This window comes from Perognathus longimembris, chromosome 28 (genome assembly GCF_023159225.1).
Source record: "Perognathus longimembris pacificus isolate PPM17 chromosome 28, ASM2315922v1, whole genome shotgun sequence".
Lineage (NCBI taxonomy): Eukaryota > Metazoa > Chordata > Mammalia > Rodentia > Heteromyidae > Perognathus > Perognathus longimembris.
Genome location: NC_063188.1, coordinates 85,694,611 through 85,705,962, shown reverse-complemented (window position 1 = coordinate 85,705,962; position 11,352 = coordinate 85,694,611).

Sequence of the window (11,352 nt, the reverse complement as noted above, 5' to 3'; positions counted from 1 at the left end):
GAGGCGGGTTTAGAGCCAGGAGAAAATATCCTACAAAACAGTTCTGTGATAACAAATAAATTGAAACTCGGACCTTGACACCCACCAGGGCAGCCATTGCTCGTCCATTCCAGCTTAAGTGCTGAGTTGAGCTCTCTGGAGGAGGAAGGTAGTTCTCTCAGCTAGAGGACCTTCAGCACAGCTGGACATGGGAACCTATTTTAAAAATGGGGAAAGCTAGGCGCTGGTGGCTCACACCTGTAATCCTAGCCACTCAGGAGGCTGAGATCCAAGGATCGTGGTTTGAAGCCTGCCTGGGCAGAAAAGTCTGTGAGACTCTTCTCTCCAATAAACTACCCTGGAAAGGCTGGAAGTATGCGAAAAGAAGCCAGGGACAGTGCTCAGGCCCTGAGTTCAAGGCCCAGGACTCCCCCCACCACCAAAAACAAAAAGAAAAGAAAAAAGAAAAGGCTGGAAGTAGTGCTGTGGCTCAAATGTTAGAGCTTCCTTGAGCACAAGAAGCCCAGGGACAGTGCCCAGGCCCTGAGTTTAAGCTCCAGGACCAGCGGGAAAAAAAAAGAGTGAGGGGAGCAAAGGCCAGGCATGAGTGATTCATTCCTGTAATAATACTAGCTATTCAGGACGCTGAGATCTGAGGATTATAGTTCAAAGCCATCCCAGGCAGGAAAAGTCTGAGACTTTTTTTTTTTTGGCCAGTCCCGGGCCTTGGACTTAGGGCCTGAGCACTGTCCCTGGCTTCCTTTTTGCTCAAGGCTAGCACTCTGCCACTTGAGCCACAGCGCCACTTCTGGCCATTTTCTAGATATGTGGTGCTGGAGAATCGAACCCAGGGCTTCATGTATACGAGGCGAGCTCTCTTGCCACTAGGCCACATTCCCAGCCCAAGTCTGAGACTTTTATCTCCACTTACTCACCAAAAACTTCTGGAAAGAGAGCTGTAGCTCAAGGGGAAGAGCACTAGCTTGAGCAAAAGAAACTCAAGGACAAGCTGGGTGTCAGTGGATTATAGAAAAGAAAGAAAGAAACTCAGAGACAGCACCTTGGCCCGAGTTCAAGCCCCAGGACAGGCGCTCACACACAAAATATAGTGAAATCATGAATAAATATATAAAAGTAGGGAGTGAAGGTTTATTGAGCCCCACGATCGCAGCCTTTTCCCAAATGACCTTCACTGAAAGTTACATACCCACCCTCCAGACAATTTTCCAGAAAGCTGCTTGTCTAAGAACCTGACAGTCCAAGACAGAAGATCTAAATATTCTGATATTAGTATAACAGTCCAAGTCCATTGTAATGAAATCTATCATCAGTAGCCTTCACCAAGCTCTATTCCAATCCTTTTTTACATTATAATCTTAAACTTGAGCAGATAGTCCAGGATTTCTCAAGAAATTCTCTAAAGTACAAAACAGAGGCCAGAACATGGAGCATAAATGGATGTGACAGAAACAAAGACTATGCTGAAAGATATCTTCAATAGTTAATATTTTCTGAGAAATGAAAGAAGATATTCCAACCAAATGAAAAGAAATAGGTCATGAGCAGGAAAAGGCTCTTAGAAATAAAAACTAAGATAACAAAAATTTTTAAAAGTCAATGGGAATAGAAGAACCTAAAGTTCATGAAATCTCTCAAAATGTGGAATAAAAAAAAAAGACAGAGCTGGGCACTGGTGGCTCAAGCCTGTGATCCTAGCTACTCAGGAGGCTAAGATCTGAGGATCATGGTTCAAAGCCAGCCCAGGTAGGAAAGTCGATGAGATTCTTATCTCCAAATAACCACCAGAAAAACCAGAAGTGGCACTGTACCTCAAAGTGTTAGAGTGCTAGCCTTGAACAAAAAGTGCCCAGGGACAGTGCCCAGTTCAAGACAAGACCGACAAGAAACAAAACAACAACAAAAACGCCAACAAAGACAGAAATGGTAAGTAGGAGATAAAGCATAAGAAAATCATTGAGTCAGCCAACATGTTCAATAGATCAATATTATTAGCTCCAGAATGAGAACTCATTGAAAATTGAAGGACTGAAATGATCAAAGAAAAGATTCAAGAAAATTTCTCAGACTTACAGGATGTAGGTTTATACACTGAAATGATTCAGTGACTATACAACGCAAAGGCTACGGGATAAAAAGCAAACTATACCACAGCAAAATATTAGATTCTAGAACACATCTGGAGGAGTTGCTCAAGTGGTAGAACACTTGCCTTACAAGCTTTAAGTGCTAAGTTCAAGCCCCAGTGCCACCAAAAAATATTTCTAGAACACAGGGGACAAAGAAAAAATCCTATAAGTTGCAAGACCGAAAATTAAAGGACTGGACATATGGCTCTTACCTAGCAAGTATGAGGCTCTGAGTGCAAGCTCCAGTGCCACTTTCCTCCACCAAAAAAATAAGTAAGTAAAACAAAGTGAACTTTATCATTTATGATTTGGTAGGTACCAGTGGCTTCCCACTGTAATCCTCACTACTTGAGAATACCATTGGACAGAAAAAGTTCATGAGACCCCTTGTCTACTGCCAGGTATGCATGATGGTTCAATGTCAGGTAGAACAAGAAGCCTGAAATAGGTGGATCATAGTCCAGGCAAGTAATCAGGCAGGAGTGAGACTCTATCTCAAAAATAATCAGTAGGAGGTTGGGAATATGGCCTAGTGGTAAAGTGCTCACCTCATATACATGAAGGCCTGAGTTGGATTCCCCAGCACCACATATATAGAAAAAGCCGGAAGTGGCGCTGTGGCTCAAGTGGTAGAAAAAAGAAGCCAGGGACAGTGCTCAGGCCCTGAGTTCAAGCCCCAGGACTGGCAAAAAATAAAAATAAAAAAACAAAAACCAACCAGCACAAGAGGGCTAATCGGAGATGTGCTCAGCTGAGGGCTGCTCTGTGTGTCGGGCTGCACCAAGTGTGCTTTGGTTCTGAGTGGAGCTCCTCCCTGAGCAGATGGCCATGCCACGCTGTGATCCACACAGAGCTGTGGGCTGCAGCCTGGCTGGTTGTGATAGGACCTGTTTACACCCACTTGTTTTGTCGATTTTTCTCCTTTTCCTGAGTTATAAGTTTGATGTGTCTTGATTGGCACTAGGCTCTGACTGCCCTGGTATCCATTCTTTAGTTGGATTTCCAGGGTGGAGCTTTGTATTTCTAATTAAGCAGAACTCTGGTATTGCCTTGTTTCTAGTCTACCATCTTGGATCCGCCTCCAAGTTTTTTGTTGTTTTAAGAAAAAATGCTTTTGTGAAACTTCCTTCATTACCAGTATTGTATGAATTTTCTGCCAGGTGATACAATAAAAATATTATTCAATTTAAAACACACTTCATGGGGCTGGGAATATGGCCTAGGGGCAAGAGTGCTTGCCTCGTATACATGAAGCCCTGGGTTCGATTCCTCAGCACCATATATATAGAAAATGGCCAGAAGTGGTGCTGTGGGTCAAGTGGTAGAGTGCTAACCTTGAGCAAAAAGAAGCCAGGGACAGTGCTCAGGCCCTGAGTCCAAGGCCCAGGACTGGAAAAAAAAAATCTTAAAACACACTTCATTATTATGGGAAAAATCTATAATACTGACTACCTAAAATTCAGTGCATAGAAATAAATTAACATTTCTTAATATCAAAAAGAAAATATCCAGGCTGGGTGCCCGTGGCTCATGCCTGTAATCCTAGCTACTCAAGAGGCTGAGATCTGAGGATCACAGTTTGAAGCTGGACCAGGCAGTAAAGTTTGTGAGACTCTTATCTCCTTTCAATTTACCACCAGAAAACCAGAAGCAGTGCTGTGGATCAAAGTGGGTAGAGCACTAGCTAGCCTTGAGCAAAAAGAGCTCAGTGACAGCGCACAGGCCCTGAGTTCGAGCCCCACAACTGACAAAAAAAATTAGCCAGCATAAAATAAGGCTATGGATGTGGCTCAGGGATATATCACCTGCATAAGAAATGCAAAGTCTTGAACTCAAACCACAGTACTGCCAAGAAGGAGAAGGAGAAAAAGAAGAAGAAAGAGAAGGAGAAAAAATTAGTTACCCTGGGTTGTGGACAACCTTGGGAACCTTTGTTGGAGACCTCATCCTACTCTCTAAGTATTCTGAGAATACTTACATGCAGTTCTAATAACTAGCTATCTTTTATTAAGCATCAACAATTTTACATCTGTCATCTCATTTAATTTTATAAACTATTGCAATTTTACAGATGTGGAAAGTAGAGCTTTAGGAGGTATGTGAATTGAATAAGTTGTATTATCTAATAAGACTTAAAAACAACAAGCCAGCCCAGGCAGAAAAGTACATGAGAGTGGGAATGTGGCTTAGTGGTAGAGTGCTTGCCTAGCATGCATGAAGCCCTGGGTTCGATTCCTCAGCACCACATAAACAGAAGAAGTCAGAAGTGGTGTGGCACTCAAGTAGTAGAGTGCTAGCCTTGAGCAAAGCCCCCAGACTATCAGAAAAAAGAAGGAAGTAAAGTATGTGAGACTCTCATTTCCAATTAATCACCTCTAAACCAGAAGTGGAGCTGTAGCTTAAAGTGATAGAGCACTAACCTTTAGCACAAAACCTCAGGGGTAGTGCCCAAGCCCTGAGTTCAAGCCCCATTACCATCACCACCACCAAAAACTGCAAAAGACACAGTTAATGTATGTTTGGTGCTTATCACGTTTTAGAACCCAAGCTGTAACAGATCCTGTTGGTGGCTTAACTGACAATCACTTCATCTCTTATCTGCTGACAAAGCTCTAACTTTGTTTGAGATCCATACATGAAGAAAATGGACCTCATCTCCAGCAAGACAGTCCAAGCCAATCAGGGGGCCTCAATTCCCCTTTGACAGTGATTAAAGACAGGATGGCCAAATATATGGCAAGTGAAATCAGAGAGGAGTTTCCTGGAAAAGGATTCTTACTCTCAAGAAGAAATAAATGGCAGGCACCCATGGCTTATCCCTGTAATCCTAGCTACGCAGGAGGCTGAGATCTGAGGATAGTGGTTAAAGCCAGTGCAGACAGGGAAGTTCACAAGATTCTTATCTCCAATTAACTGGAAGTGGAGTTGGGCTCAAATGGTAGAGCACCAGCCTTAAGCAAAAAAGCCAAGCAAAAGTGTAAGGCAAGAGTTCAAGCCCCAGTACTGACTGTACTAGTGACTGGGGGGATGCCGAGACCTATAGCAGTTTTACTACCACAGGTGGGAACAGTATAGGAGAGCCTGCAAGCTGAAGTTGGAAGAGCATAAAAACTGGAAGAAGTTAGGTTCATGATAAATGAATAAATCCTGAAATTTCCCTACTTTGGGATTTCTTGTATGAAATAGCATATTTTCCTTGTTGTTTCAGAAAAAATAGCTATATAGCATCATGTATTAAAATGGGCCTGGAATTCTCACAAGCAACATTTAGAACTTAGAGGATATGGAGTGATGCCTCCAAAATGCCAAGAAAAATGAATTCTAACCAAGATTCCTATACCTGCAAAACAACCAAATAGGGCTGAAGGTGTGGCTCAAGTGGTAAAGTGCCTGTCAGCAAGCTTAACATCCTGAGTTCAAACTCTAGTACTGACCACACACACACACACACACACACACACACACACACACCAATTAATGAGGCTACATGAAAACATTTTCAGATATGCAAAGTCTCCAAAAACTTATTCCTCTCTGGCTCAAATGACAGAATGTCACAGGCTTGAGTAGAAAAAGCCAGGCAGGCAGGCAGGCAAGCAGGGAAGGAGGGGAAGGAAGGAAGGAAGGAAGGAAGGAAGGAAGGAAGGAAGGAAGGAAGGAAGGAAGGAAGGAAGGAAGGAAGGAAGGAAGGAAGGAAGGAAGGAAGGAGGGAGGGAGGGAAGGAAGGAAGGAAGGAAGGAAGGAAGGAAAATAAGAGATAATTAGGTGATAATAAAATATTTATGGTGAGTTAATTATAAATATATAAGAAACTACATATAGGAAAACCAAAACTATTAATTCTAGGACAAAGAAAAAGTTGATCAAGCAAGGAAAGACAATGTGTGAAGGGGAATTATATAGCTTAGCCATGAATTACATTATATAATCATATAAAGATTGCATTGATTTCAATGTTGGGATTTACAATTAGAAGACAGCTAAATTAGAGTCTTGGAGACTGGGAATGTGGCTGTGAGGAGAGGTGAAATGGTACAAGAGCAGAAATATTCATTTTTCACATTGAGACATCAATAGCTAATGCCTAGCCTGCACAAGGTGAGATCCTCACTGTAAGCATGTTGGGAATGAGAATGAAGGAAATAGCAAAGAAATCAGTTAGGAGAGAAGCAAATGGTTGTCTTGGGGGGTAGAGAACAAAGAGAGAGATCCGGGTGCTGGTGCCTCAAGCCTGTTATCTTAGCTACTCCAGAGGCTGAGATGTAAGAATTGCAGTTTAATGCCACCCCAGGCAGAAAAGTGCCCGGGAGAGTCTTATCTCCAACTAATGACTAAAATACTGTTAGTGGATCTGTGGCTCAAAGTGGTAGAGCACTTGCCTTGAGCCAAAGAGCTCAGGGACAGCGCCCAGGCCCAGAGTTCAAGCCCTGATTGACAAAAGAAAAAAAAAATGAGATGGGCAGAGAACTTTTGCTTTGTTTCTGTTTTTATTTATCTATTTATTTATTTTTCATTCTTAGTCTTGTAGAACTGTTGGAATGTATACAAATTTCAGTAACTTTGATGTTTTTAAGTAAGTTTAAAACACAAGAAATCATGGGGCTGGGAATGCGGCTTTGTGGTAGGTAGAGCGCTTGCCTAGTATGCATGAAGCCCTGGGTTCAATTCCTCAGCACCACATAAACAGAAAAAGCTGGACGTGGCACCGTGGCTCAAGTGGTTGAGCTCTAGCCTTGAGCACAGAGAGACTAAGGGAAAGAGCCCAGGCCCTGTGTTCAAGCCCCACGACTGGAAACAAAGCAAAACAAAACAACAACAGCAAAATACAAGAAACCAAAACAGAAAAAAATATTTTAAAGAAAAAGAGATTGGGAATGTGGTTTAATGGTGGAGTGCTTGCCTAGCATGCATGAGGCCCTGGGTTCAATTCCCCTGTACCACATACATAAACTAAATGGATTTTCTTTCCATTAGTAAAAAAAAAAAAAGAAAAAGAAAAAAAGGTAATTATTAACTCCAAGAAAAATAAAAGTTATCCAAGAATGAAAGAGTGCCAAATGTGCTTCGCTATGAATAATGGTTACCTGATGTACTGGCTATGTTCTCTCTTCATCTTCCAGATCTATCCACCCTGCCTCACCTGCTCTGTGCTCAAGATGCTAATCTCAATGAACTGTACCCACAGATTGTCCTGCCCCACAGCTCTCAGGTGTGCGAGCCCCTGAGGGGGCTCAGCAGGAGATCAGAGGCAGGGAGGGAGGAGGAGAAGCTGGAAGTACATTGTTCCTGGCTCTGATCCCTAGTGTGGTCAGCCAAGGCTGGTCACAGGCCGTAACTGACTGTTCCAGCTGCTGTCTGTGCAGTAATCTATCTCAGGTTCTTGGGTCCTAACACGAGCAATGGAGCCCTCCGTTTTACTAACAGTGTCTCTAGTGGCTTCCTAGTCCCCGCCCACACTTTTAGAAATAGTCCTTTGTTGAATTCTTCTCCAATTACCCAATTTGAATGTGCCATCTGTTTCATGCTGACGGATACATCCATGATCTTATAAACAATGAATGTTGACTGAGATCAAAACTTATAGTATATTAACAGGTGAAGAAGGGAAGGAAATGGATGTATAGTTGAAGGTTCATAGAATCAGTCCAAACCCCCATTGTCCATAGAAGTAAATGGATTGTAACTAAAAGGAAAAAAGAAAAAAGAGAATAAAAGGAAGATAGGAAGGAAGATATATTTACATCTGGGAGGTAAATCCAGAAGAAAAGCAAAAAAAAAAAAATGAGGAAATAAGGATCTTTCTTATCTATCATTTGATTTTTTTAATCTTATCTATCATTTGACTAGCTGAAGACTAGCTCTAAAAGTGGTTCTTCAGCTTTGATTCAAGATTTGTTAATGAGTTTTGAAATCAATTTAGTAGGCACTTATCAATTCTATTACTAGTCAGAGCAGAGTAAAACTGAAAAAGAATAGGCTTCACAAATAGCAAGACTAAATATGATTTTGTTAAGCTTTGATTCAGTTGTGTGTGTGTGTGTGTGTGTTGTAAAATGTATTTCTTATTGTAAACGGGCCTCAAAAGAGTTTGCAATCAGTATTCTACAAGACAGAATGGTGGCTGAAAAATGAAGACAGGGTAAACAAGTAAATATTCTCACTAAATGAGGTTAAAGGGTTTCACTATTCTCTGAGGATGCAGTTAAATTCCAAATGACTGACGGGAGTAATAATTCTCTGCACTGATGGGAGGCCCTGCCGGGTTAACGGTTCTACATGCAGCTCTTATTATAGTCACCCTGTGCATTATAATGTTCTTGGCTCACAGGCTAATAATGAACGAAATCCAGAGCCTCACTGCTGGAATGATGTATTGCTTTATCATGGAAGCCACTACCCACAAAGAAATATAATTGCCCAGGGTGGAGCTAAGGGGACACTGCAATATAGGTTAGGAAATAAGAATAGAAATTACATTCCACACAATAGGAAATGAGACCAAAATCTAGGCCTATTTGCAATTAACTGTAACTTAAAACTATCAACCAGGTGATTCAGGACTGAAGCTAATACAATTCCCAGAATCTAAACACCAAAACCTTTTCATAGAATAAACATCAGCTTTTTTTTTTAACCAGAGAAAAAGGAAAATGAAGTCCAGGCCAAAGAAATCTGTGAAAGCCGAGTGCTGGTGGCTGGTGCCTATAATTCTAGCTACTCAGGAGGCAGAGATCTGAGGATAGTGGTTTAAAGCCAGTCCAGGCAGAAAAGTCTGTGAGAATCTTCTCTCCAATGACCCACCAGAAAACCAGAAGTGGAGCTGTGGCTCAAAGTGGTAAAACACTGGCCTTGAGTGAAAAAAATTCAGAGATAGGCCCTGAGTTCAAGCCCTATGATCCAAAAAAAGAGAGGGAAAGAGAGAGAGAGAGAGAGAGAGAGAGAGAGAGAGAGAGAGAGAGAGAGAGAGAGAGGAAGAAGAAGAAGAAGAAGAAAACGAAGAAGAAGAAGAAGAAGAAGAAGAAGAAGAAGAAGAAGAAGAAGAAGAAGAAGAAGAAGAAGAAGAAGGAGAGAGGAGAGGAGAGGAGAAGAGAAGAGAAGAGAAGAGAAGAGAAGAGAAGAGAAAGAAATGGAAAAGGTGTACTTTGTGAAATGTGAGATTAAATGTTCACAGCACCCCATTTATTACACATTGTTGGAACTCAGTATAATTGTGGAACCCAAGCTATATTTTTATATAATTTGCATGATTATATGAATGCAGACATTAAGAGGAAAATGAGGAATGAGGCTATAATTTGTTATCAACTCGTATAAAGTAAATAACAGGTGGCAGGGAAAGATCAATAATTCTGACATGTTAGGGCATTCATTCATTTTCCTTTCAAGTTCTAAAAACAAATAACAAGCACACAGTTTTTTATCATGAAGGTAAACACTGAAACATGTTTTCTGTGGTGTTGTTTTTTTTTTTTGCTGGTCCTGGGTCTTGAACTCAGGACCTAGGCACTGTCCCTGAGCTTCTTTTGCTCAACCTAGTGCTTTATCACTTGAGCCACAGTGCCACTTCCAGCTTTTTCTGAGTAGTTTGAAGTAGTTTGGAGTTAAGAGTCTCACAGACTTTCCTTCCTAGACTAGCTTCAAATCATTGTTCTTCAGATCTCAGCCTCTGGAGTAGCTAGGGCATGACCCACCAGCTCTCAGCTGCATTTTTTAAACTGGAACAACTAGTTGTGAAAGGATCATCTATAAAATGTTAGCATTAGCTAGGGTACTTGGGCTCACATCTTAATCCCAGATATTCAGAAGGCTGGGATCTGAGGATCATGGTTCAAAGACATCCTGGGCAGACAAATTCAAAACACTTGTATCTCTAATTAATTAATGAGATGCTAGAACTGGTGGTGTGGCTTAAGTGGTAGAGTGCCAACTTTGAGCAAAAAAGCTAAAGGCCTTTGTCCAGGAGTGGAAGTCAAGCCCCAGGTCTAGCACCAAAACTCAAAACAAAACAAAACAAATGTTAGCACTTATGCACCATGTTTCTAACCCAGTGTGTGTTCAGGTTTGTGGGATAGTGTAAAGGAGAGAGGGAGTCTGAGGGGGCTCCCTGGGTCCTGGTCTCAGGACATCACCAGTCCACCTGAGATGCAGGTACAGCAGGAAGCTTCATATCCTCCATCTTCAGAGTGAGATAGTGGATGGAAGGATTGAACAAAAAGCAGGGGTCGGCATTCGGCTGTGGCTCTCAGTCTTATTAGGAACTCAGAAAACAATTGGAGCACTATATCAGATGGCATCTAGAAAAGAGCTAAGTTGCATGGACTGAAAAATAAGTTTAGCCGGGGCTGGTAGCTTACGCTTGTAACTCTAGCTGCTCAGCAGGCTGAGGTTGGAGTATCAAAATTCAAAGCCAGCCCAGGCAGGAAAGTCTATGAGACGCTTATCTCCAATTAACCACCAGAAAACCGGAAGTGGTACTGTGGCTCAAGTGGTAGAGCACTAACCTTGAGCTGAAGAGCTCAGGGACAGCACCCAGGTCCAGAGTTCAAGCCCCACGACCCACAAAAAGAAAAAAAAAAAAGCTGTGGGTAGATTGCAGGCAAGAATGCATTGTATACACCACAGAATTGAGAAAAAGTAAGGGAGGGGTGGGTGGAAGGAGGGGTGAAAATGTTGAAGGGATGTCACAGATCAAGATGTACTGTATACATAAACTACTTTGGAAAGTAGCAAAAAATTCAATACCGATGGACCTAGAAAAAATCATGTTAAGTGAGGTAAGCCAAGGTCAGAAAGACAAACAGTTCATGTTTTCTATCATATGCAGAAGCTAGATCTAAAATACAGAGAGACATGATAAATTATACAGCAGTCTAGGCATTCACACAATTCACACACAGTGAGACCAAAGGAGGATACTCTTAGGGGAGGAAAACAAAAGTGCAATACCTAAAATAATATTTATTATTCAGGTACTGGTGGCTCATGCTTGTAATCCTAGCTACTAGGAGGCTGAGCTATGAAGGTCATGGTTTGAAGCCCTCATGGGCAGGAAAGTCCATGAGAGTCTTATCTCCAATTAATCACTTTGGCTCAAGTGGGACAGTGCTAGCCTTGAACAAAAGGAGTTTAGGGACAGCACCCAGGCCCAGAATTCAAGGACCAGAACAGGCAAAAAAAAAAAAAAGCCAAAAGTAGAGCTATTGCCCATGGGGACAGTGCCCAAGCC